The sequence below is a fragment of the Mobula birostris genome, chromosome 28, assembly GCF_030028105.1.
Source record: "Mobula birostris isolate sMobBir1 chromosome 28, sMobBir1.hap1, whole genome shotgun sequence".
NCBI lineage: Eukaryota > Metazoa > Chordata > Chondrichthyes > Myliobatiformes > Myliobatidae > Mobula > Mobula birostris.
Genome location: NC_092397.1, coordinates 29,621,103 through 29,648,495, shown reverse-complemented (window position 1 = coordinate 29,648,495; position 27,393 = coordinate 29,621,103). Strand labels below are relative to the sequence as shown.

Here is a 27,393-nt window from a genome sequence, read left to right as displayed (position 1 = left end):
ATAGGCCATGCAGGTAGAAAGACAACAAGAAACAGGTGCATAGATTGCAGGATTGTGGTGTTTCTCCTGTATCTCCCAGTCTCTGGACAAAAAGCCAGCACCAATTCTTGCATCCCTCCATTCGTCACAAGGCTCCAGTCAGAGAGGCAGCATCTACTACCATTCTCTGGCTTAGTCAGCAAAATCAAACTGTAATGCATTTCACTAACACACCTTGAATGGCATACGACTGAACGTTCTTGAACAACAACCCATGCAGGCCCTTGTCAAAGGGTTTGCTAACGTCCATGTAGACAACATCCACTGCCTTTCCTTCGTCAAATTTCCTGGTATTTTTCTTGAAGATGTCTTTAATAAGTTAGCTTCCACCCCCTCCTTGCACAGAGAATATCACAAATTCACTACTCCCTTTTATATCCAATTTCCTGTCAACTCCATCCTAAATCTATTCCTCAGAATATTGACGTTATGACCCCTAGTTTTAGTTTAGAAGAATGAACATTACTGTCTATCTCGTCTATCCCTTTCACAATTCTGTATGTTTCTCTAAGTTTCCCTCTCATTCTTCTGAATTTCAGCATGCATAATCGCAGTCAATTCAACCTCTGCTCATTGACAAACTCGCCATCAATATGGTCATCCTGCTCTGCAACACCAAGGAAACCAATAGTTTTCCTCAAGAGAGGAAACCAGAACAGCATGCAATACACAAAGTTCAAATTAAATTTGTTATCAAAGTGCAATAAGTATATGTCACCATTACCACCTTGAGATTCATTTTATTGCCATTATACACAGTAGAACAAAGAAATACCACATAATCAAAGCAAGACATACAACGACTGAGAAACAATCAAGGAGCAAAATACGACAATCTCTGCAAATGCAAGTAAACAAGCAAATAAATAATACTGAAGACACGAGTTAGAGACCAGTGATAGTGAGCACATAGGTTGTTCAGAGTTGACGTGAGAGAAGTTATCCACGCAGATTTGTCCAGCCATGACCTCACCAGAACCAAAATAATCTACTGGAGGATCGCCTGCGAGAGGAAAGAAACAGACGTCGACTCGGGAGAGCCCCGTACTAGGAAAATGTTAATGCCGAATTATTGATATTAACTGATTTCTCGCTGATAATATTAACTCTATCGGAAAAGAACGGTGAGTCTAGTGGTTGGTATAGGAGTTACTGGCAGAAAATAAATGAGGGAGGAAGAAGCTGAGGAGCTGAGACTGGCTCTGAGTCTGGCTGGTTAAGAAGCAAGTGATAGCGCTGTGTAACTCGATTGCTGCCCACTATCCGCAAAATTATGCTGTTCAAAGTTCAAAGTACATTTATGATCAAAGTATATATATATCATACATAATCTGGAAATTTGTCTCCATACGGGCAGCTAAAAAATGGATAATCCCGATGGAACGCTTTTTAAAAAAGACCATCAAATATGCAGAGTGCAGGAAAATAAAAACAAATCGTGCAAACAACAGAAGCGATCAGACACCTGAAGTTGACGAGAGTGAGAGAGTGGGTCCAGGGCTGTGAAGCCAGTCGTCACTGCAGCCGAGCAGCCCGTTAGTTGCAGGCCAGAGCCTCGGTTCAGTGGAGAGACGAGTGCACCTCGCTGAGCAGCCAGCTGAACCGGCCCGTCCCTTGCCTCCGACCCCGACTCCCTGATCTGGCATTTAAATCGATCAAACCTCAGGTGTTTTCTCGCTCGCAGGCCTGGGCCCGGGCCCAGTCAACTCTACTCTGCGTTGTGTCCGCTTTCCTCGCCTCAGTTCTGTCACATCGGATCAACTCTCAGTCTTCTCCAGCAATGGCCAAACATTGTCTCGTTCCCCACTCTCCGGCCCGGGCACGTCACGCACAACCGTCCTGCATCTTTAATTCTTCAGTTCACACCGCAAAAATGCCAGGTTGTACAGGAGGTTGAAAAGCTCAGCTCCGATAGGAAAACAATAGGCTATTGATTGCAGTGATCGTTTACTTGAAAATGTGTGATTCATGAAGTAATTCGTGGTTTTGTTTGATACCGGTGAGTCATCGCTGTGCTTCACCAGCGCCATCTTAAACCGGAGTGTCCTCTCCCTGGTGCCAGGGTCAGGGACGTCTCAGAGCAGCTATAGAACAGCGGGCCAGTGTTGATTCAGCCATAATTGGTGGTTTGCGTCGGAACCAATGGACAGGCAGAAAAGGGGTGATGTCTCACACGGTGAATATTGAGAGTTGGGGAAGAAGGTGAAGAGCGGGGCCTGAAGGGTTGTAATCTCCGTGTTACTCCCGGTACCGTGTGGTGGTGGGGGTAGGAACAGAAAGTTAGAGCAGATGAATGTGTGACCGAGGAGCTGGTGCAGGGGCAGGTTTCAGAATTCTGCATCATAGATTCATGGAATCATAGAAACGTACAGCACAGGAACAGGCCATTCGGCCCATCCAGTCTATGCCAAATCATTTAATCTACCTACTCCCATCGATCTGCACTGGGACCATATGCCTCCATACCCCTACCATGCACGCAACTATTTAAACTTCTCTTAAATGTTGAAATCAAACTTGTATGCACTACTTGTGCTGGCAGCTTGTTCAGACATTCTCATAACCATCTGAGTGATGAATTTTCCTTTCCAGCTCTCCTTAAACATTCATCTTTCACCCTTAACTCATGACCTCTGGTTGTAGTCCCTCCAAACCCGCACGGAAAATGCAAACACGAGAAAATTTGCAGATACTGGTAATTCACGCAACGCAGTCAAAATGCTGGTGGAACGCAGCAGACTAGGCAGCGTCTATAGGAAGAAGTACAGTCAACGTTTTGGGCCGAGCCACTTCGTCAGGACAAACTTAAAGAAGAGATAGTAAGAGATTTGAAAGTGGGAGGAGGAGGGGGAGATCCGAAATGATTGGAGAACACAGGAGGGGGAGGGATGAAGCTAAGAGTTGGAAAGTTGATTGGCAAAACGGATACCGATTTGGAGAAGAGGGAGGATCATGGCACAGGAGGCCTAGGGAGAAAGAAAGGTGGAGGGGAGCACAGAGGAAGATGGGGAGCAGGCAAGGAGTGATTGTGACAGGGACAGAGAAAGAAGTAAAAAAAAGGGGGAGAATGAAAATAAACAAGGGGTGGGGTAAGAAGGGGAGGAGTGGCACGAAGTCATGAGATTGTTTTGACAGTCAAGGTGAAAGATAATTCAAAAAGCTTGTACAGGTTTATTAAGAGCAAAAGGATAGCAAGGGATAAAATTTGTCCTCTTGAATATCAGAGTGTTCGGCTATGTATGGAACCAGAAGAAATGGGGCAAATCTTAAATAGTTATTTTTTTTTTGCGTCTGTATTTACTAAGGAAACTGGCATGGAGTCAATAGAAATACGGCAGACAAGTAGTGAGGTCATGGAACCTATAAAAATTGAAGAGGAGGAGGTGCTTGCTATCTTGAGGAAAATCAGAGTAGATAAATCCCCAGGACCTGACAGGGTATTCCCTCGGACCTTGAAGGAGAATAGTATTGAAATTGCAGAGGCCCTTGGCAGATATATTTTAAATGTCAGTATCCACGGGTGTAGTGCCGGAGGATTGAAGGATAGTTCATATAGTTCCCTTGTTTAAAAAGGGCTCAACAAGTAATTCGGGAAATTATAGGCCAATAAGTTTGACTTCGGTAGTAGGTAAATTATTGAAAGGAGTACTAACATATAGGATCTACAAGTATTTGAATAGATGGGGACTTATTAGGAGAGTCAACATGGTTTTGTGAGTGGTAGGTCATGTTTAACAAATCTATTAGAGTTTTTCGAGGAGTTTACCAGGAAGTGGATGTAGGGAAGGCAGTGGATATTGTCTATCTGGACGTCAGTAAGGCCTTTGACAAGGTCCCGCATGGGAGGTTAGTTAGGAAGATTCAGTCGCTAGGTATACATGGTGAGGTAGTAAATTGGATTAGACATTGGCTCAATGGGAGAAGCCAGAGAGTGGTAGTGGAGAATTACTTCGCTGAGTGGAGACCTGTGACTAGTGGTGTGCCACAAGGATCAGTGCAGGGTCCATTGTTATTTGTCATCTATGTCAATGATCTGGATGATAATGTGGTAAATTGGATCAGCAAATTTGCTGATGATACAAAGATTGGAGGAATAGTGGACAGTGAGGAAAGTTTTCAAAGTTTGCAGAGGGATTTGGACCAACTGGAAAAATAGGCTGAAAAATGGCAGATGGAGTTTAATACTGACAAGTGTGAGGTATTGCACTTTGGAAAGACAAACCAAGGTAAATTACAAAGTAAATGGTAGGGCACTGAGGAGTGCAGTAGAACAGAGGGATCTGGAAATACAGATACAAAATTCCCCAAAAGTGGCGTCACAGGTATATAGGGTCGTAAAGAGAGCTTTTGCACTTCGGCCTTCATAAATCAAAGTATTGAGTATAAGGGTTGGAATATTATGGTGAGGTTGTATAAGACATTGGTGAGGCCGAATTTGGAGTATTGTGTGCAGTTTTGGTCACCTAATTACAGGAAAGATATTATAAGGTTGAAAGAGTGCAGAAAAGGTTTACAGAGATATTGCCGGGACTTGAGACGCTGAGCTACAGAGAAAGGTTGAATAGGTTAGGACTTTATTCTTAGGAACGTATAAGAATGAGAGGAGATGTGATAGAGGGATATAAAATTATCATGGGTATAAATTGAGTGAATACAAGCATGCTTTTTCCACTGAGGCTAAGGGAGAGAAAAAACAACAGAGCACATCGTTTAAGGGTGAAGGGGAAAATTTAAAGGGAACATTGGGGATCGGGGGGGGGGAGACTTCTTCGCACAGAGAGTGGTGTGACTGTGGAATGAGCTGCCAGACAAAGTGGTAAATTTAAGAAAAACTTGGACAGATACATGGATGAGAGGTATATGGAAGGATATGGTCCAGGTGCAGGTCAGTGGGACTAGGCAGAAAAATGGTTCGGCACAGCCAAGAAGGGCCAAAAGGCCTGTTTCTGTGTTGTAATGTTTCTGTGTTTTTTAACGGAAGTTAGAGAAATCAATGTTCCTGCCATCAGGCTACCGAGACGGAATATAAGGTGTTGTTCCCCCTTCCTGAGTGCGGCTTCACCTTGACAGTAGAGGAGGCCGTGGATAGACATATCAGAATGGGAATGAGACGTGGAATTAAAATGTGTGGCTGGGAGAACTTGCTTTCTCTGGCGGACAGAGCGTAAGTGTTCAGAGAAACGGTCTCCCGGTCTACTTCGGGTCTCAACAATATATAACAGGCCACACCAGGAGCACCGGGCACAGTATATCAGCCCAGCCGACTGACAGGTGAAGCGTCGCCTCACCCTGAAGGACTGTCGGAGGCTCTGAATGGTGATGACGGAGGAAGTGTAAGGGCAGGTGGAGCACTTGTTCCGCTTACAACGATAAGTGCTTGGAGGGAGATAGGTGAGAAGAGATGGGGGGTGGGGGACGAATGGACAAGGGAGTCGCGTAGGAAGCGACCCCTGCGGAAAGCAGAAAGAGAGGGAGGGAAAAATGTGCTTGGTTGTGGGATCCCGTTGGAGGTGGTGAAAGTTACGGAGAATTTTGTGTTGGACCCGGAGGATGCTGGGGCAGTAGGTGAGCACAAGAGGAACCCTAACCCTAGTGGGGTAGCGGGAGGATGGGGTGAGAGCAGATGTGTATGAAATGGGAGAGATGCGTTTGTGAGCAGAGTTGATGGTGGAGGAAGGGAAGCCCCTTTCTTTAAAAAAGGAAGACATTTCCTTCGTCCTGGAATGAAAAGCCTCATCCTCAGCGCAGATGCGGCAGAGACGGAAGAATTGCGAGAATAGGATGGCATTTTTGCAAGACATAGGTTGGGAAGGGGAATTGTCCAGGTTGCTGTGAGAGTCTGTTGGCTAATAGTAGACATCAGTACATAAGCTGTCTCCAGAGACAGAGATAGATCAAGAAAGGAGGGTGAGGTGTCGCAAATGGACCAGGTAAATTTGAGGACAGGGTGAAAGTTGGAGGCAAAGTTAGCGAAGTCAAAGAGCTCAGCATGGAAAATGCCTACTTGCATTTACCGGATCTCCGTGACTTCATGTGGTGCAAAGGTGAACTGTACAAAAGAGATGGCTTCACTGAAAGGGGGTAGTGGTCGGTATCATGAGGTTCATTTCTGCTTTGTCCATCGCACTTTTTTTCTGGCAAACGATTATCGCAATTGGCAAACAAGAGAATATCTGCAGATGCTGGAAATTCGAGCAACAAACATAAATTGCCAGAGGAACTCCGCAGACCAGGCTGCATCTATGGAAAAAAAAAATCTTCTTCCATAAATGCGGTCTGGCCTGCTGAGTTCTTCCAGCAATTTGTGTGGGTTGATTATCACAAGTAATAGTCTGTAACTTCCCTTTGGAATTGAAGACAATTCGAGGTGGCAGAACCGTGACAAGGTGGCGGATCCTTCGCTGACAGCGAGGAGATCACAAGCTTCCATCGATGTCAGCGCCGGGCCGAAGGCCAAATGGAGGTGACGAGGTTCGGGAAAGTTTGGTTCTGTTTTTCACTGTGGTATCAATGTTAGAGCTGTGAAAGGAGCATTGGGCTGAACTGCCCGGAGAAATCACACTTGCCAATGGAACTGCTTTGAATGATGCTATTAAATTTCTTATAATGGACTGCATAAATTCTCAGCTGTGAAGCTGCTTCGTGAGGATGAGGGTGAAGTCTGTTACTGCATCTACAGGGTGATGGGATCAGATTTAGGTAACAATACCTATATCACCAGTGATATCACACCTTCTGTTAATGGCACTTACAGAATGGGCTAGCAAGCCGACTGTATTTATTGTCCCGGCGTATCCCCTTTCTACTTTAATGGTGTCTCTGGTCTGAACAAACACTGTCAAGGGGTTATTATAATTTGGCGAAGGTAGTACCAAATACATACCATCTGCCAGCTTTGAAGGCTGAAGGAGACTGAGCAGCGTTACTGGATTTTAGTGTTCCTGTTCTGGGGACCCACCAGACTGACTCGTGGGAGCATCGGTATGGCCCCAATGTTGCAGTAATTGGCTAACGACACAGCCACAGTGCTGATATAAGTCTGAACACCAATGATATTTCTCACAAAATGGCAGAAAACTGCAAAGTTGCGTCTCAAAACCGAACAGCATTAAACGTTCTGTTGTCTGAGAGTGAAGATAACTGTGCCATCATTGGTCTGGAATAATGGACAAACACCCTTGATATATCTGAGAACATCACCAACTTTAACCGTATGGATCCCGTTGGAAGCTGTTAAGGGTAATAAGTTTGGTCCGGAGATACATACGACTCTATTATCACCTTTGGGACCTATAATTGGCTTCAGTCCCCGCTAGGAAGTTTGTGCAACTCCAGTTGCTGATATTAAACTTTGTTTTAATTTCTTGCATGAGAGCACTCTGCGGAGTGATGGCCCAAAGAACGGCTGCCTGCATTGTTGTTCAGCAACCCTCCTCTTCAGGATAGTCGATGACAGGATCACTGAGGAGACCTGAATTCTCTGGACAATTCAACTGCACCCACAATCCATGTTGTCCTTTACAGAACGAAAGGGAAGTGGGAGGAGATACAGCAAGTCAAATTAACGTAGCGCCTTGGCAGGGAAAGTTCACAGATAATGTGCTGTCAACCTCGGCAAGAAAGGTCTTTGTAAAGTCTGATTTCCCTTTGCACAGCAGGGGACTGGAGTCATTTTGCGTAGCAAAGCAAGATGAGGATGCAAATGACAGTCAATGTTGGTTAGTTACTTTGCTAAAGTGGTGGACAATGCGGAGCTGACAACTAAACCCAGGGTTTAGTGTGCTCGGAGTGATGGACTCAGCCGCTGAGTGTAACAACGAACGCTGCGAAATACAGATTCTCCTAGGGAGATTCGAAGAAGCAGTCTGAACACAAAGTGTCCTTCTTCTTGGAAAACTCTACCATTCCGAGCTCACAGCAGCAAGAGATTCCACCTTCCCAATGAGCGCTGAACTGATCACTTCAATGCCAAATTATTTGTTCACCTTTCTTTATCTTTTGAGCAGTAAGATTAGTATCTCTCCGTCGAGGAATTGAACCCCTTTCTCCCCCGTGACAGGCGGGGATACTAACCACTATACTAACGGGGAATTACTGTTGGTATAACATTTGAAGCACATATAAGAGCTCAAGACGGTGAATAGAATTCCCTTGTTGTTTGTTGAGTGCAACATTGGAGTCAGTGTCCTTCCCACAGAGGTGTCTCAGTTTCCTCCAGCGATTCAGTCACCGTTGTGTTCAAGGATTAGCGAAAGGAAGTACTCTCGTTCGAACTCAACTCCGTCTTGTTGAAAAGTAATGCGACAGGGCGGAAACGATGTGTAGCTCTTCGAATTTTGAAAGGATCATTCTCACTTCAGTCCGATTCCGTGCCAATTACTGGGAGTTTTGTATCTCCGGTCTGTAGAAAGATGCCGCCGTCAACTGGACATAACAGGAACTGCAGCACAGTCAGGAATCAGAGTGACCGGGCTCAGAAAGCAGCTCGAGCCACAGTCAAACACCCCTGGAGACGATTCAGGACCCAAGCCTCCTGCAGAATGATGGCACAATGGTGATATAATGGTGAACATCGCGGTCTCACAGAAAATTAACGCAGGTGTAATTTCCAACGATTGCATTTAGCAGAGTTTTCATCTTTCATCGAAACTATCAGAAATAAACTCTTCATAGAACCCGATCTGCGCAGACTTCTTTCGGCCGACTGGTCAAACCTGCTAAATAGCGTACGAGTTCCCGAAATTGTTTATATCCATGATTGAGTATATAATTATTATGCACCCTGGGTTGGCCAGTCGATCAAGGGTGGATTTCCTACCTTTCAGATTTTCTCGATGAACCGACCAGTGCAGCTTCCTGTTCTCACTGTAACCCAGACTCCCACAACAAACTAAAACGCATCCAAACCTGTCAGATGATGTGTTTACCCTGAGTGTGTCATTCTGCACACCACTCAATCTGCCTGTCCCTGTGGGATCCCTCTCCACACCCTCTCTCCAGCACACGATTAAATTAAACCCACCTTTATTGTGATTAACAAATGTAAGATAGAATCACAGTCTCATGTCACCCTGAAACAGGCCTTTCGACCCACCACGTCCATGCCGACAATCAAGAACCGATCTCACCAGAGTAAAAGTAAATCAACTCACTTACGAACTGATTTATTGCCTTCAGTGCCTTGCTGGTTGAGGTGCTTGCCCAGACAATTCTCTAATGTTCTGCGTGTATCTGCCTCCGGCATGGGTTCCAGTTTCCAAACACCGTTTTCATGAAATTCCTAATCTGATGCTGTCTAGGTTTACACACGTCAGGACATTATACCAGCATTCAGATAGGCCCCGGCTAATTTGATATGATCTTCAAAGATCTCCGTCACCGCCAGCACTCCATGGATACAACCGCACTCTATCCAGTCTCCGCTTACACGGGAACTCTCCATCTCAGCCAAAATCCTTATGAATATCCCCTGCATTCAACGCTTCAGTCCGTTTACAGAGTGCGCAGAAGTTTCGTTTCTCGAATCTGTGGTAAATTAGACAAGTCATAAATGGTAAACACAAAATAATCCGCAGATGCTGGGGTTAAAGCAACACTCACAACACGCTGGAGGAACTCTGCAGTTCGGGCAGCATCCGTGGAAACGATGAGTCGACGATTCGGGCCGGGAACCTTCGTCAGGACTGTAGGGGGAAGGGGCAGAGGCCCCATAAAGAAGGTGGAGGGAGGGTGGGAAGGAGAAGGCTGGTAGGTTCCAGATGAAAAACCAGTAAGGGGAAAGATAAAGGTGTGGGGGAAGGGAGGCAGGGAGGTGATAGGCAGGAAAGCTGAAGAAAGAATAGGGGAAAACACAATGGGTAGTAGAAGGAGGCGGGACCATGAGGGAGGTGGTAGGCAACTGGGGGAGGGGGCAGCTTGACATAGGGATAGGGGACGGGAGTAGGAGGGAATTACCGGAAGTTGGAGAATTCTATGTTCATACCAAGGGGCTGGAGACTACCTAGACTGTATATGAGGTGTTGCTCCTCCAACCTGAGTTTAGCCTCATCATGGCAGTAGAGGAGACCATGTATGGACATATCTGAATGGGAGTGGGAAGCAGAGTTGAAGTAGGTGGCTACTGGGAGATCCTGTCTGTTTTGGCGGATGGAGCGGAGGTGCTCGACGAAGCGGTCCCCAATTTGCGTCTGGTTTCACCGATGTAGAGGAGGCTGCACCGGGAGCGCCGGATGCAATAGATGACCCCAACAGACTCACAAGTGAAGTGTTGCCTCACTTGGAAGTGCTGTTTGGGGCCCTGAATGGTGACAAGAGAGGAGGTGTAGGGACAGGTGTAGCACTTGCACTTACAGGGATAAGTGCCAGGTGGGAGATCCGTGGGGAGGGACGTGTGGACCAGGGAGTCGCGGAGGGACCGATGGTTTCGACCGAATGGCCATGGGCCCAACATACTTCCGCTGAGCCACTCTGCTATTGGCTGAACGTGGTGTTGCGCTGCTCCGTTGTGGAAGCTTCTAATCTTTTCTTTTATTTTTACTTATCGGTGTTCTGCTGACATCACATCGTTTCCCTTAATAACTGGTCTTCGTCGATTTATTTCGCGCCTATCTCTCTGCCCGTGTCTCTGTTTTCTTTTCCGTGTTTCCTACCCCCGGCCCCATCCTGTCCTTATCTCTGTGCTCCAACCCATTCGGAGGTCTCGTTCCAGGCATGTCAGCAATGAATGTATTTTGCATTATCTAATCAACACGATTTCAGTAGCCCTGCTGTCACACATTCTGTTTATCTTCCATTGTGTCTATACTGCGTTCTCCCTCTTTGTCTGTGTGCTGTTCTTCGGGACAAACATCAATGGGTCGAACAATAGAGAGCCGAAATTAGCCAAAGGACACTATTTCCTCCTGTCGGTATTTTGCAGCTTACGATAGTTTCACTCACACCAAGGTGACTTAATTTAATGAATCCCGAGGTCTCGTTAACTTCTCAGCCCGTTGATGTAATTGAATAAATAACACAATGAAATAGATCGCGGTGGATCCCGCTGTTGTGCTTTTCTGGCTCGTTGGTGTAAAAACCGGGGACCGAGTCTTTTGGCCTACTCCGGATGCTCCGGGAGCGGATCTGTTATCCAGTCTGGTTCGGAATGCTGTTAGCTTGCTTCTCTTGTTTGCACGATGTGTGTTTCTTTCTCTCTCCTTCTCTGTGCATTGGCTTTTGGTCTGTTTAAAATTGGATTATTCGAGTTTCTTGCCTTGTGGTTGCTTATGAACAGACAAATCTCAAGGTGTATAATTTATACCTTCTTTGATCATAAATATGCGTTGAATTTGAATCCTCTCTCGTTAATAGACTTCGCCTCTATTGCCTCTGAGAAAGGGAGATCCAAACAACCCCGTTCTCCTGCCTGCAGGTAGGGGCCCGTACTTCAGGAAGGATACCTTTAGTGAACGAGAGAATGCGGCAAGTGTCACTAGACTTGTCCGCTGAGGAGACCTTAAACACTGTGGGCTGATACTGTCTGGAATAATCTCATTTCTTCATACACTCACGGAGCCCCATGGTTAGGAGTTCTGAAGATGTCCGACTCAACAGGAAAGCAGTTCAGTCCATGTTGGTAGCAGATGATCAGTCGAATGTTAAGAGTGACCAGAGTCACTCAGCCGACAGAATTTCCAATGAACACCCTGAATTTATAAGAACCTACACGAGGAATGATGGGGATTGATTATTGATGGTTACTATGGATCAGTTTGCAGAAGCTCTGGACTGCAAACAATGCCTCTTCTCCCCACAGTACATCAGCTGCTCTGTCAATATGTTCCACATCCCCACCTCACTGTCTGGCTATACATCTTCCAGTTTCACACCGATTCTAAAACTATATAAAAAGAAAGATATCAAAATATTAGTGAGTGTGTAAAGTTCAGTGAAATGGGAGGTGACGTTAATCAACATAGTAGCTTAAAATAGAAGGAAGCATTTTATCGAAATGGTAAGGTTTTGTCGCCCTCTGACAGTCAATGTGATTCAGCTGGGCGAGGACGTCAATTCCAAAATGCTTGCTGGCAACCATACAGCATGTTCCAAAACTTCGGTTAAGCAAGCAAGGTATATAGCGAGGAGACCCGAATCCATCAGTAGAGAAATTGTTTTTCAATTATGTAGAGACACAACATCTGGAACACCACTTAGAGTACAGGCATTTAAAGGGGTGGTGTTAATCGCGGGAAACGAGTAAACTTTATTTTTTTTTAATTAAATTAATACCTGTGGTGTGCAATTTGTGTTCTGAACCGAGTTCAAGATACAAGGATTGTATATTCTGGAATATAGAGCAGTAAGAACTTGTTACAGAATAGATGTAAAATCCTGAGGGGTCTTAACAAACGGGATGTGATGAGACTGGTTCCTCCTGGATGAGAATATAGACTACAGTCACAACAGCCCGTTGATATGAAATGCTGGAACAGTGGTCCGGTGATTGCAATGCAGAGATGACCATTCAAATGAAACAACTGGAAGACCTGTGTCGCCCACTCCACTCCCTATCTTCTATGTCCGGAGATAAGGCGTTCCGTTCGGTGCTGTCCTCTGCCGCAATGCTGTCCCAGAGAATAAAGCTGCTGGGCTCCACCAATCTTTCCACCTCGTCGCTAACAGTGTAAAACAGCATCCGTGTCTCACCCAATAGATTCCTCTCCCGAATGTCCAAAGTTGCAAGATTAAACTAAATTTATTCCCGAACTATATACACGTCACCATAGGAGCGTCAACAGTAAATGGAACGTAACAAAAGCGAATCAATGAAATACCACACTCAGCAAAGACAGCAAACGAGAAAGGTGAACAAAACCATAAACTACACAAATACAAGAAAGAACAAAGAAAGTGTTAATAGTAAATAATAAATAAATATCGAAAACATGAAGTGATGAGTCTTGAAAGTAAGTCTCTGGGTTGTGGGTACAGTTCAGTGTTGGGTAAATGAAGTTGTCCATTCTTCTTCAATAGCCTGATGGCTGAGGGGTAATGGACCTATTGATGGGTTACCTCCTTCCTGATGCCAGCAGCGAGAAGAGAGTATGACCTGGATGGTCGGGATCCTGCATTCCGTGTAGCTGAGCTCAGCGGTGGTGAGGGATTTACCTGTGCTGGACTGGGCTCTATCCATTACTGTTTGTGAGCTTTTCCGTACAAGGGCATTGGTGGTCCCATGCCAGGTCCTCATGCCACCAGTAAATATGCTCTCCACCGCACACCTATGGAAATCTGTCAACATTTTAGATGGCGTGTAGAGGCGCTGCCGAGCCTTTTCTGTAATGAAACGTATGTGCCGGGCCAAGGATTGATAATCTGAAATGATAACACTGAGGAATTTAAAGTTACTCCCTCATCCTTCCCTCGCTGATTCTCCTCGTCCCTCAACATCTGCACTGTGCCCTCACTCGGCTTTTCACATAGATTCCCTTCTCACTTCTTTCATTTCTTGTGCTGAGTTTGCAACTCACTCCCATAACTCCACTTCAGTGATAGTTTAACTACCTCGAAATGTTTCCAGTGCTTCTTCCGTTGGTGTCTTCAGAGGAGCGCCGTCTCTCCAAAGGCATAACACGCTGCCAGGAGGTTATGACCATCGCGTATTTATTAATGTCAACATACAACTAATGTTAACATAATTCATTTGAGATATTTCCAGGCCTGTTCGTGTTCAATATCTCAACTGTGTTATCACATTTATTCCTTCAGTTTGCTAGTCACTGCGCTTTCTGTATTTAACTTAGTTTGTTTCCGTGTGTGCGGGGGGGGGGGGGGGAGTGTGTGTGAGTATGCGTGTGTTTGTGCGTGTGTATCTGTTTGTTTTCGTGCCTGTGCGTGTGTGTTACTGTTTGTTTACACGTGTGTGTGTGTGTGTGTGTGTGTGTGTGTGTGTGTGTGTGTGTGTATTTCTTTTCACTGGCGGATATAATATCAATTTAATGTCTGGAAACTCATTCCCAGACCAGAGAAACAACTCATATCAAGAGTCTGCTACTGGGAAGGAAAGGGTCAATTTCTTTCATGAAAAAGGTCTTTAAATTACATTTTCTGTGGTACGTTTTGGTATCTGTTAATAGCTTTTTGTTGAATTAATCACACGTAATTTTATTTTTACAATATAAGAACATTTCTCCGAATATCTACTTCACAAAAGATTTGGGAAGATGATTCATGGGTTTAGCAAGACACGGATCAACACACCCAAAATGCTGGAGGAACTCAGCAAGTCAGGCAGTTTTTCCCTTGGAGCGACGGAGGAAGTTATGGAAAAGAGTACAGTCGACGTTTTGGGCCGAGACCCTTCAGGAGGTCTGGAGAAATCAAATGAGGAGTAGAATTGAAAAGTGGGAGAAGAGAGGGAGAAGCCCGGTGATAGGGGATAATCAGCTGCCAGCGTGTCTTTACACCGTCCCACGTGGGGGAGTTAAAACCCAACCCTTACTGTGTCAGTTACAAAGCTACGGTGGAGAAATGGAAAAACTGCCCCTCGTTACAGGGAGGGGCGAACCATCAGCGATAGTCCCTACCGCTCCATCTGTCACTCACTGGTCCGGCCGTGATGGTCTGAACGTGATACGAACAGTTAATCCCGGAGGAGGAATTGCTGCATTTGAGGGAAGTGTTTGCAATGCATTAATGTCGCGAGTTCCGTTTCACAAGGTGAACTGCTGGTTCAGCACTGAAGGGACTCGGACAGTCATCCAATCATCAGGACAGGATTAGGAAGTTAATGGCACCTCGGGACTGAGTCCCCGTTGTGGGTGAAAACGTCGCTGTTCATGCTTTTAAAAAGCCTCAGAAGTGGGATGAATTGTCTGTCTGAACAACTAAACAATGTAGAACAGAGTCACTGGTGAAATATCGGGAACGAGGTGCAAGGCGGTTAGAGCATAAACGGCACAGAGATGATAACTGAGTGGGCCAGAAAGTAGGGAGGAAAGAAAGAAAGGTGGAGAAAAAGAGAAAGAGGAGAAACAGGGAATGAACGAAAGAAACTGGGTATGAATAGGGGGAAAAGCGGGAATGGACCCAGACATATACAGACCCAGACCCAGACTCAGACAGTGATGTTGTGGGAATGGAACTGGGCTCTCTGACGGTGGTGTCTGAAAAGAGGATGCTGTCTAAGTTGCATGCCGTCTTGGACAATGTCTCCCATCCACTACATAATGTACTGGTTGGGCACAGGAGTACATTCAGCCGGAGGCTTATTCCACCGAGATGCAACACAGAGCGTCATAGGAAGTCATTCCTGCCTGTGGCCATCAAATTTTACAACTCCTCCCTTGGAGGGTCAGACACCCTGAGCCAATAGGCTGGTCCTGGACTTATTTCCTGGCATAATTTACATATTATTATTTAAATATTTATGGTTTTATATTGCTATATTTATACTCTATTCTTGGTTGATGCAACTGTAACGAAACCTAATTTCTCTCGGGTTCAAAAAAGTATGACTATGACTATGACTATGACTGTGACTAAGACATAAACAGACACAGAGATAAACACATACACAACACACACAAAGCATCCACAACACTCACATACAACAATTCTTTATATTCTCGGCAGCAGAGTGGCGCAGCGGAAGCGTGCTGGGCCCATAACCCAGAGGTCGATGGATCGAAACCATCCTCTGCTATATTTTCTGTTAGCGGCAGCGCTTATGCATCCTCGTGTTTTAAAACACAAATGTGTCATATTATGCATCTGTAAAAGGAAACCGGATTTCAATGAAAATTCGTCATTTATTCGTACTTCATTTAATTCTCGTCTCTGTGGCGCAATCGGTGAGCGCGTTCGGCTGTTAACCGAAAGGTTGGTGGTTCGAGCCCACCCAGGGACTCTGGTGATCGTCAGCAGTTTTTTTTTTAATCTCTTTCTCTTTCAAGAGAAAATGTGCAGCAGCAGCTTCGGAATAAAGTATACGGTCGATGTTTCAGGCCGAAACCCTTCACAGGTTCATGAAGCAGCCTGGCCTGCTGAGTTCCTCCAGCATTCTGTGTGTGTTGCTTGGATTTCCAGCACCTGCACATTTTACCGTTTGTGATTCGACTTCTGCACTGTGAAGTCTCTTCCATGGAATTGAACTGAATTAACTATTAATTACGTCCTTCACATACATGAGGAGAAAAAAATCTTTACGTTACGTCTCCGTCTAACTATGCAATGTACAATTTATAGTAATATGTAATAAATAGTATGTACAACAGGACAGTCAATATAACATAGAAATACGATTGTATCAGCGTGAATTAATCAGTCTGTTGGCCTGGTGGAAGAAGCTGTCCCGCAGCTGTTGGTCCCGACTTTTAAGCTGCGGTACTGACTCCCGGATGGTAGCAGCTGGAACAGTTTGAGATTGGAGTGACTCGGGTCCCCAACAAACCTGCGGGTCTATTTTACACACGCTAGTGATCCGGCAGTTTTTTTTTTCTCTCTCATACAAGAGAAAATGTGCAGCAGCATCTATGGAATAAAGTACACAGTCGCCGTTTCAGGCCGAAACCCTTAGAAACATAGAAACATACAAAACCTACAGCACAATACAGGCTCTTCGACCCACAGTGCTGTGCCGAACATGCACGTACTTTAGAAATTACCTAGGGTTACCCATAGCCCTCTATGTTTCTAAGCTCCATGTACCTATGCAGGCGTCTTTAAAAAGACCCTGTCGTATCCGCCTCCACCACTGTCGCTGGCAGCCCATTCTATGCACTCATCACTCTCTGCGTAAAAACTTACCCCTGACATCTCCTCTGTACCTACTTCCAAGCACCTTAAAACTGTGCCCTCTCGTGCTGGCCATTTCAGCCCTGCGGGGGGGGGGAGGGGGGGAAACACCTTTGACTCTCCACACGATCAATGCATCTCATCTTCTACACCTCCATCAGATCAGCTCTCTTCCTCCGTCACTCCAAGGAGAAACGGCCGAGTTCACTCAACCTATTATCTATCATAAGGCATGCTCCCCAGTCAAGGAAGCATCCTTGTAAATCTCCTCTGCACCCTTTCTATGGTTTCCAAACCCTTCCTGTAGTGAGGTGACAAGATCTGAGCACAGAACTCCAGGTGGAATCTGACCAGGGTCCTACATAGCTGCAACATTACCTCTCGGCTCTTAAGTTCAATCTCACGGTTGATGAAGGCCAATGCACCGTATGCCTGCTTAACCAGAGAGTCAACTTGCTTTGAGTGTCCTATTGACCCGGATCCCAAGATCCCCCTGATTCTCCACACTGCCAAGAGCTTTACAATTAATACTATATTCTGTCATCATATTTGACCTACCAAAATGAACCACTTCGCACTTATCTAGGTTGAACTCCATCTGCCACTTCTCAGCCCAGTTTTGCATCCTATCAATGTCCCGCTGTAATCTCTGGCAGCCCTCCACATTATCCACAGCACCCTGAAAATTTGTGGCATCAGCAAATTTACTAGCTCATCCCTCCACTTCCTCATACAGGTCATTTATAAAGATCACGAAGAGTAGGGGTCCCACAACAGATCCCTGAGGCACACCACTGGTTAACGGCCTCCATGCAGGATATGACCAGTCTACAACCACACTTTGCCTTCTGTGGGCAAGCCAGTTCTGGATCCACAAAGCAATGTCCCCTAGGATCTCATGCTTCCTTACTTTCTCAATAAGCCTTGCATGGGGTACCTTATCAAATCCCATGCTGAAATCCATACACACTACATCTACTTCTCTACCTTCATCAATGTGTTTAGTCACATTCTTCAGGATCATGAAGCAGCCTGACCTGCTCAGTTTCTCCAGCATTTTGTGTGTGTTGCGAGGATTTCCAGCCTCTGCACAGTTTCTCGTTTGTGATTCGACTTCTGTACTTCAAAGTCCCTTCAATGGATGCCTACCCTGAAGAAGTTTAAATCTTCCCTTCGACGAGAGTTCAGTGAAACCCTCTCTCACTGCCGCCCCCTCTGCAATTTCAGCTCTTCTGTTTCTGCTGTGTTTCATTGCGAGCTGGGAAACGCTGCGCTGTCCGGAGGCAGCGCTCCGTACTGCAGTCGCGATGAGTACAGTGGGAATTGAATCTGTTCTACGTGTTTCAGTCACATATACCGAAATACAGTGAAATGCTTCTCTTTCTCTCTGTTCATAGAGATCAAATACACAGTGCATTGGGAGAGAACAAAGTGAAGCAATAAGCAAATGCAGAATAAAGTGTAACAGCCACAGGGAAAGCACGGCGCAGGTAAATAATATGCTGCAGCACCATAACGAGGTGGATTGTGAGGTCAAGAGTCCATCTTATCGTACTAGGGATCCATTCAACAGACACAACTTTCCATGAGACTGTGATGTGTACCTTCTGCTGGATGAAGGAGGGAGACCAGAAAATATCTGGGGCGCGTTGTGTCTTTCATCAGGAATCTGTATGTTCGATTTGACCAGAAAGTGTACGTTTCCTCGAGCAGAGTCCTTGGAACTAACGGATGGGGTCTAAAGTTATGTTTTTCATTCAATTTGGGGTCCTCGATCCTCCTACATCAGGGACCACCACCATCGTACCTGAGGGATCCGTCTGATCCATTAGAGTGAATTTCACTGACAGTAAATTGCCCATGAATTCTGCGTTCATAGTGCTTGGTGAGAGGTTATGTTTTTCAGTCTAAAAGTGTACAACCTGCGATGGCCGGGAATCGAACCCGGGTCAACTGCTTGGGAAGCAGCTATGCTCACCACTATACCACCATCGCCCCATGATGCAAACCAGATTCGGTGACTGAATGGTCTCTGGTGCTATAAGAGTCTGTAACTCGATTCTCAGTGTCTGAGCTGTTTTCTGAAGGATCATGCCTCACTCTGTTGCAGTTCCTATTCCGACCACTGGATGTCGCGACGTTCCGACAGACCGGAGAAACACAGCTCCTGAGATCCGACTGAAGGGAGAATCGACCCGAGAGATTCGAAGGGCTACAAATGGTTTCCTGCTTGACGTATCAGTAAATGGGGACCAAATTCTGATTATAAATATCCGTTCAAACAAACACGCGGTTAGACTTTAATGGGATCCCTTCCGTTGGCCAGTCCTTGAACTCAATCAGTGACTGAATCACTGAAGAAGTCTGAGACCCCTCCAGTCACACAGTGAGGAGGGGATGGGTAAAATGCGCCACCTCTACACTCAGCAAACAGACATCAGAGTGACTCTATGAGTTCTCCTACACCCTGACATCCGTGTGACAGGTTCCACACTCCTGTTTATTCCTCGTTAGTTTCCCCACCTGTCACGCGAGAGAGAGGGGTTCGATTCGCCGACGAGGAGACCGTTTTCCTGCTTCAAATGAAGACGGGATTAGAATATGGGAGAGTCTAGTGTGCAAATAGCCCGCGACTGGAGAGTTTCCCGAGAACAAGGGACGGTCTGTTCAGCATTTTTTTTCAGTGTTCCATCATCGTGTCTGTACTTCAACGCCGTTCGGCGTTAAGCTCGGTGACCGAATCCTTCACTCCGAAACATTAAACCGGGGCTGCTGCTCCAAGATATGAACCCCCGCACTTTCCCACCACTCATGGCGACTCTGTCAGATTCCCTGGGTGACTGTGTGGAGAAGACAGGCAAAGGTACAGTTGAAACACTTTGGAGAGAACCAAACCATGTGGCCGTGTTTACCGACGGGTTTAAAGTCACCCTGCCCCTCCCGCAGCCCCGGACCCTCCGACCAGACGCTCAAAAAGTGCACTGGAGGAAGGTGAGCTTAATGTTTGTGACGTCATTGCAGCATGTACGTACACGCTGCGTTGCCCCACCCCTGGACCTGATTGACAGCAGAACCAAGAAGAGGTTTCGAGCTGTTGACTGGCTCAGGAGCAGTAGCGGTTGGTGGCGCTGGCAGTGAATGTGTGGGGATTGTGGGAAATAATGTAGGTTCAGGAGGGGCCCTCCGTCTGGAAAAAGATCCGGAAACTGAGGGTTCTGGTGAATGCGGGAGGAGGTTGGAATGAAGTTGAATTTACATCTGGAATCTGGATCTGGAATAATTTCAAGTGATTTGTTAGGAAAGGCTGGATACTTTGGAAGGAAAAAAGACTTCAAGGTAATGTTTAAATTTGACCTGGAACAGCCTTCTTTCATCAATCCCATTAAATTAACTGCAACAACACACGAAATGCTAGAGAAACGCAACGGCAACTATGGAAAAGAGTTCAGTCGACATTTCGGACCGAGATCATTCATCAGACCTGAGTTCCTCCGGCATTGTGTATGTGTTGTTTGGATATCCAGTATCCGCACGTTTTCTCGTTTGAAATTAACTGCAGAGTTGAAATCTGCTTTAGGGAGTATAGAATGTGCTCAAACCTGAAGAGGAGGAGATGTGCCAATCGTTAAGATAAGAAACTGTGAGAAGGCTTTATTGGGTTAAAATAAGATAATATCTCTGTTTCCTGATGAAAATAGAGGTATCCGGGGTGTTAGAACTGTCACAAAGGGGTGCTGGGAACGGACCCAAATGCGAGACACAGACATTGAAGTACAAGGAACAGGACTTGACTAGAGTAGGGACGTGACAGGATTCAGACCAGGAACAGGGACAAAAACGCAGACGTGGGCTGGGGAAAGCGGGACCAGGGCTAGAAACCATGGACTAGGAGACAAGCTGGGGCCTTTCCTCTTGAGCTTGGCTGCGGGATCGTCGAGGCTTGGGTTCTTGGAGATCAGAGACAGACTCGGGACCGAACATCAACATAGAGCCGGGACTTAACCTTCGAAAAGCCGGGACTCATTTTTAAGCAACACACATCAAAGTTGCTGGTGAACGCAGCAGGCCAGGCAGCATCTCTAGGAAAAGGTACAGTCGACGTTTCAGGCCGAGACCCTTCGACAGGACTAACTGAAAGAAGAGCTAGTAAGAGGTTTGAAAGTGGGAGGGGGAGGGGGAGGGGGGATCTAAAATGATAGGAGAAGACAGAAGCGGGAGGGATGGAACCAAGAATTCGCATATCAGCTCTTGTCTGAATGATGACTTGTATCCTCTCCAATTCCCCTACTGAAGCAACAGCAGATGCTGTCTCGTTGGCTCTTCACACAACTCTGGAACATCTTTTCAGCAAAGATGCAAACATCTGAATGCCCTTTATTGATTACAGCTCAGCACTCAACACCATCATCCCCTCAAAACTAATCAGTAAACTCCCAGTCCTGGGCCTCAATACCCCCATGTGAAATTGGATCCTGGATTTCCTCAGGTGCAGACCCCAGCCAGTTCAGATTGGCAAAAACGTCTCCTCCACAATCTCTATCAGCACAGGAGCACCATAGGGAAGTGTGCTTAGTCCCCAGCTCTACTCGCTTTACACCTATGACTGTGTGGCTGAGTACAGCTCCAACACCGTATACAAGTTTGCTGATGACACCACTGTTGTGGGCTGTATCAAAGGTGGCGATGAATTGGCATGCAGTAGGGTGACAGAAAACTTGGTTGAGTGGCATAATAACAACAACCTCTCAATCAATGTCAGTGAGACCAAGGGACAGATTGTTGACTTCAGCAGGGATCTGGAGGTACATGAGCCAGTAATCAAAGTACGATCAGAAATGGAGAGAGTCAGTAACTTTAAATTCCTGTGTGTCACTCTCTCAGAGGACCGGTCCTGGACCCATCATATAAGTATTACTGTGAACAAGGCATGACAGCTTTTCTACTTCCTCAGGAATCTCAGAGATTCAGCATGCCATTGAAAACTTTGTCAAACTTCTATAAATGTCTGATGGTAGGTGTGCTGACTGGCAGCATTATGAACTGGTATAGGAACACCAATGTCTTTGAGTGGAAATTCCTACAAAGCTAGTGGATTCAGCCCAGCTACATCACGGGTAAAACATTCATAACCACTGAGCACATCTACATGAAACATAGCCATAGGGAAGCAACATCCATCATCAAAGATCCTCACCACCCAGGCAATGCTCTTTTCTCACTGCTGCCATCAGGCAGAAGGTACAGGTGCCTCAGTACACGCTCCACCAGGTTCAAGAACAGTTACTACCCCTCAACCATCAGGGACTTGAACAAAAGGGGATAGATACACTCACGTCAGGACTCTTTTCAGGACTCTGTTACATGGTTATTTCATGCTCATTATTTATTGCTTTTTTTCCTGAATTTTCACTGTTTGTTTACAGTTTATAATTCCTCATATTTACAGTTCACAGTAAGTTATATTGATTTGCTAAGAATTGCCGCAGAAAAGAATCTCAGGGTTGTATGTGGTGACATGAATCTACTGTGAGAATAGATTTTACTTTGAACTAGATGGTGATATTTTCGTACCATGAGGACAACTTACTTTCGGTTAAAATTTTGGCTTTGACAATATTTTTCCGTGACGCTCTTTCTTCATGAATTTTTCAGTGATCTAGTTACAAGGGTTTTACCCCAAATTATAAAAGATTATCCAACAAAAATATGCAAAATACAAACATTAAATATGTATAATGCCGCAGAGTCATATTAAAATATGAATATTACTGTCTCTAACACACTCAATTCCCGTGGGTGGGGAGGGAGTCACCGATCCCGGAAATCTCCGTCTGCACCCACTCTGTTTACAATGGTGGCAAGTTTTTCAGCGGCTCCACTGATTGACAGCTCCCTCTGCCCCGCCTCCCGGGCAGCGCACTCACCGTCACGTGACACGTCGAGACAACCAATCAGTGACGGAGTGACGTCACAGATGTCCCACCTCCGTCGTTTCCTGGGGAACGGTAAATCCCGGCTGGTGGCGTCAGGACTATGGCGACGTGGGCTCGATCGTTTCGGCTCCGCTGTGGGATCCTCTTCCTGCCCGCGGAACAGTGAGTGTCTGTCAGCGCCTCACTGCACCGGCTCTCTGCCTCAGGTACAATATTTAAAACATATTTGCACAGTCACATGGATGGGAAAGGTTGAGAGGGATACGGGCCGAATGCAGGCAGATGGGCCGAGTTCAGGTCGACATCTTGGTCGGCGGGGATGAGTTGTACCGAAGGGACTGTTTCATTTCTGTATAAACCAGTGACTCTATTTTGGGAGTTAATTCCGGATGCCAGCTATTCTCTGTGTGAAATATTTACCCCTCAGATCCCCTTTGAATCTGTCTTTAAACAGTTTTGTCCTGCTCTAATGAGAGGCAGTTCTTTGGCTGACAAGGCAAGTAGAACACACAACCCTGTCTACCTGTGATGCCACATACAGGGAACTGTGTAACAATATTAGAGGCACATGCACAGGGGCTTCAGTGAGCAAGGCCCAGAGGGATATGAAACTAATGCAGGAAAGTGGGATTATTATAGCTGTGCATGATGGAGGCATAAATGTGATGGGCTGGAGGGTCTGTTTCTATCCTGTACAACCCTGACCACAGCAGTCCTCCAATGCAGTGGGGTTTGTCACCTTCATTCTCAGCTGTGAGCTTGTTCCACTGAACCCCTTATCCTCTGAGAAGACATTTGCACCCTCCCACCGTGAGCAAGCTGTCAGCCATCTGTCCTAATATCACCCAGAGTACTTCACCAAATTCCTATTTCAAAGTATTGTAACTAGTGCCCAGGAAATGGGAGCATTTTGGTAGCCTTTTAAGGGGGTTTGTTCAGTACTTGACCATTAATACCTTTGTACAACAAAAATCCATCGTACTGGGTTCTGAATGTTTTAGCTGAGTCCATCCTGAAGTTCTGTGTTTCAGGTTCCCACTGCATTTTCACAGTCAGTGGTTTCTGCATGTCCATAGTGGCCATCGAGAATCTGTCTTTGCTAACTCAGCACTTGGTCTGTCTCCTACCCTGCCTTGGTGATTCAAATGCTCATCCAGATGGTCCTTAAATACCAGCCTGCACCACCTCCTCAGGCAGAGTGTTCCAGATTGTAACCTCCTGGGGAGCGAGGGCAGTTTTCCTCAGATCCTCTTTAAACCACACATTTCTCCCATTCAACTTAGTTGCACACACCGCATACTTGTGTGTATTAAATTCCATCTGCCATTTTTCCAGCTGGTCCACGTCCCATGTCAAGATTAGCAATCCTTCCTCGCTGTCCTCTGCACCCTTAATCTTGGTGTCATCTGTAAATTTGCTGATCCAGTTTAATACATTCTCATCCAGATCATTAATACAGATGGAAAACAACAATGGACCCAGCACTGGGAAGTTTAACCAGGGCAGGATGTACACAGTGAATGACAGGTTCCTGAGAAGTGTTCATGAACAGAGACTTTGTGTGTTTCTGCCTCCACTACTTCCTCTGGCGGCTCATTTGGGATACCAGCTATTCTCTGTTACATTGACTGTTCCATTTATAATAAATTACTGTGATTGCATAGTTAGACGGAGACATGATGTAAAGATTTTTACTCCTGATACATGTGAAGGATGTAAGAAATAAGGTCAATTCAATTCTCCATGCGAAATATTTACCCTCAGATCACCTTAAAACCTCCTCCCTCTCACCTTAAATCCATTCCCTTCAGTTTTAGTCGGAAAACAGTCTCTGTCTCTCTAACCTTTATATGCCTCACATAATTTTATCCACCTCCATCAACTCACCTTTCAGATCCCCTTTAAACCTCCAATCTCTCACGCCAAAACTACTCCCTTCAGTTTTCGGAGTGAGAAAACTGTTCCTTCCCTAGAAGACCCTGGGGAGTGAACAGTTTCTGCCTACCCATCTCCAGATGATTCCATTAATCCATGAAACTGTCCCCTGCACCAGATTCTCAGCCACACATTCATCAGTGGTATCTTCCTATATCTCTCTGCACTAACAAGTGTCACTGGCGGTAATATGAAGCTTAGTAATTTTAGTTTCTCTCTTCTTTCTCTATATTTACTGCACAGGGCACATCCCGCCTCCTCCCTACATTGCTATTACTAACATGCACCGTCCACCACCATGTCTGGCTGCTCAGCCTTCCATTTGAAATGTCCTGCGACTGCTGCGAGACGATCAGACCATGAAGTACAGGAGAAGAATTAGGCCATTTGGCCCCATGCAGTTTGCTGCACCATTCTGCCAGGGATCAACGATCATGACAGATCTCTTAACCCTCTCAAATCCTCTTCCTACCCCCACCAAGAATCAAGAACCTCCACATTAAATACAGTCAAGTCACTTTTTATTGTCATTTCGACAATAAACTGCTGGTGCAGTACGCAGTAAAAACAAAACAACATTCCTCCAGGACCATGGTGCTACATGAAACAACACAAAACTACACTAGACTAAGTGAGATAAGAAAAGGCGACGCAGAAACTACACTGGACTACAGACCTACACAAAGTGCACAAAACAGTGCAGGGCAGTACAATAAATAATAAACAAAACAATAGCCACAGTACAGGACAAATTACAATATAATAATGATGTAGCTGTCAGTCTAGACTCTGGGTATTAAGGAGTCGGATGGCTTGGGGGAAGAAACTGTTACCCAGTCTGGTCGTGAGAGCCCGAATGCATCGGTACCTTTTGCCAGATGGCAGGAGGGAGAAGAGTTTGTATGAGGGGTGTCTGGGGTCCTTCACAATGCTGTTGGCTTTACGGGTGCAGCGTGTGGTGTAAATGTCTGTAATGGTGGGAGGAGAGACCCCGATGATGATCTCAGCTGTCCTCACTATCCGCTGCAGGGTCTTGCGATCCGAGACAGTGCAATTTCTGAACCAGGCAGTGATGATGCAATATCCCCAATGAATTGGCCACAGCCGTCTGTGGGGATGAATTCAGAGTCAGAACCAGAATTAAGTTCATTACCACCGGCAGGTGTCATGAAATTTGTTAATTTAGCAGCAGCAGTTTAATGCAGTACATGATAATATAGAAAGAATGAATAAATCAGTATGTGTGTATAGGGATATATATATCATGTAGATTAAAAACAGTGCAAAAACAAATAATATAGTTTAAATAATATACAGTATATAGAATACATCTATAGCAGTTTTTGAGTGTTTAAAGTGACAGACCAAATATCTTCAAAGTCCTGATAAAATATATCCACTGTCTTGCCTTTTTTATACTGTAGCTGCATCAATATGTTGGGACCAGGTTAGTTCCTCAGAGATGTTGACACCCAGGAATTTGAAATTGTTCACTCTCTCCACTTCTGATCCTTCTCTGAGAATTGGTTCGTGTTCCCTCATCGTACCCTTCCTTCAATCAGCTCTTTTGTTTTACTGACATTAAACACAAGGTTGTTGCTGTGACACCACTCAACTAGCTGGTAAATCTTACTCCTGTATGCTCTCTCCTCTCCATCTGAAATTCTACCAACAGCAGATTTGTAGTTGGCTTTTGAGCTATACTTAGTCACACGGTCATGGTTATAGAGGGAGTAGAGCAGTCGGCTAAGCACACATCCCTGAGGTGCACCAGGGCCAGTGTTGATCATCAGCGAAGAGAAGATATTAATTTGAACTTGAATTGACTTTATTTCTTACATCCTTCACGTACATGAGCAGTAAAAATCTTTACGTTATGTCTCCGTCTAAATGTGCAATCATAGTGATTTATAATCATTGATAATAAATAGAACAGTCAATGTAACATAGAAATGCCCTCAAATCAGTGTGAGTTAATCAGTCTAATGGCCGGTGGAAGAAGCTGTCCCGGAGCCTGTTGGTTCTGGCTTTTATGCTGCGGTACCATTTCCTGGATGGTTGCAGCTGGAATAGATTGTGGTTGGGGTGACTCAGGTCCCCAGTGATCCTTCAGGCTCTTTTCTCACACCTGTCTTTGTAAATGTCTTGAATCATGGGAAGTTCACAACTACAGATGTGCTGGCCTGTCCACACCACTCTCTGCAGAGTCCTGCGATTAAGGGAGGTACAGTTCCCATATCAGGCAGTGATGCAGCCAGTCAGGATGCTCTCAATTGTGACCCTGTAGAAAGTCCTTAGGATTTGGGGGCCCATAGCAAACTTCCTCAACTGTCTGAGGTGAAAGTGACGCTGTTGTGCCTTTTTCACCACTCAGCCTGTATGTATAGACCATGTGAGCTCAGTAATATTGATGCCGAGGAACTTAAAGCTGTTTACCCTCTTAACCCCGGATCCATTGATGTCAATAGGGGTTAGCCCGACTCCATTAATCCACACATTCTGATTATCACCAGTCTGCACAGATTGTGGTCTCCCGGTTAGGAAGTCAAGGATCCAACTGCAGAGGGACCAGGTTCTGTAGCTTAGTAATCAGGACTGTGGGAATGATGGTGTTAAACACTGAGCTCTAGTCAATGAACAACGTCCTGACATAGGCTTCACAGATTCACTACCTTTACTGAGGAAATTACTCCTCATCTTTGTTCTAACAGGG

General features: G+C 45.6%; 1 long non-coding RNA gene and 2 other non-coding genes across 3 annotated transcripts in view; 1 reads left to right on the top strand and 2 right to left on the bottom strand.

Annotated features, from left to right (window-relative positions):
• LOC140189110 (uncharacterized) overlaps positions 1 to 27,393 on the bottom strand; it is a 592,538-nt gene that overhangs the window by 460,264 nt on the left and 104,881 nt on the right. The window lies entirely within an intron of this gene.
• trnam-cau (transfer RNA methionine (anticodon CAU)) lies at positions 15,650 to 15,721 on the top strand. The gene has a single exon. It is a non-coding gene; the product is annotated as a tRNA-Met (tRNA).
• Positions 18,736 to 18,807, bottom strand: trnag-ccc (transfer RNA glycine (anticodon CCC)). Its single transcript has one exon. It is a non-coding gene; the product is annotated as a tRNA-Gly (tRNA).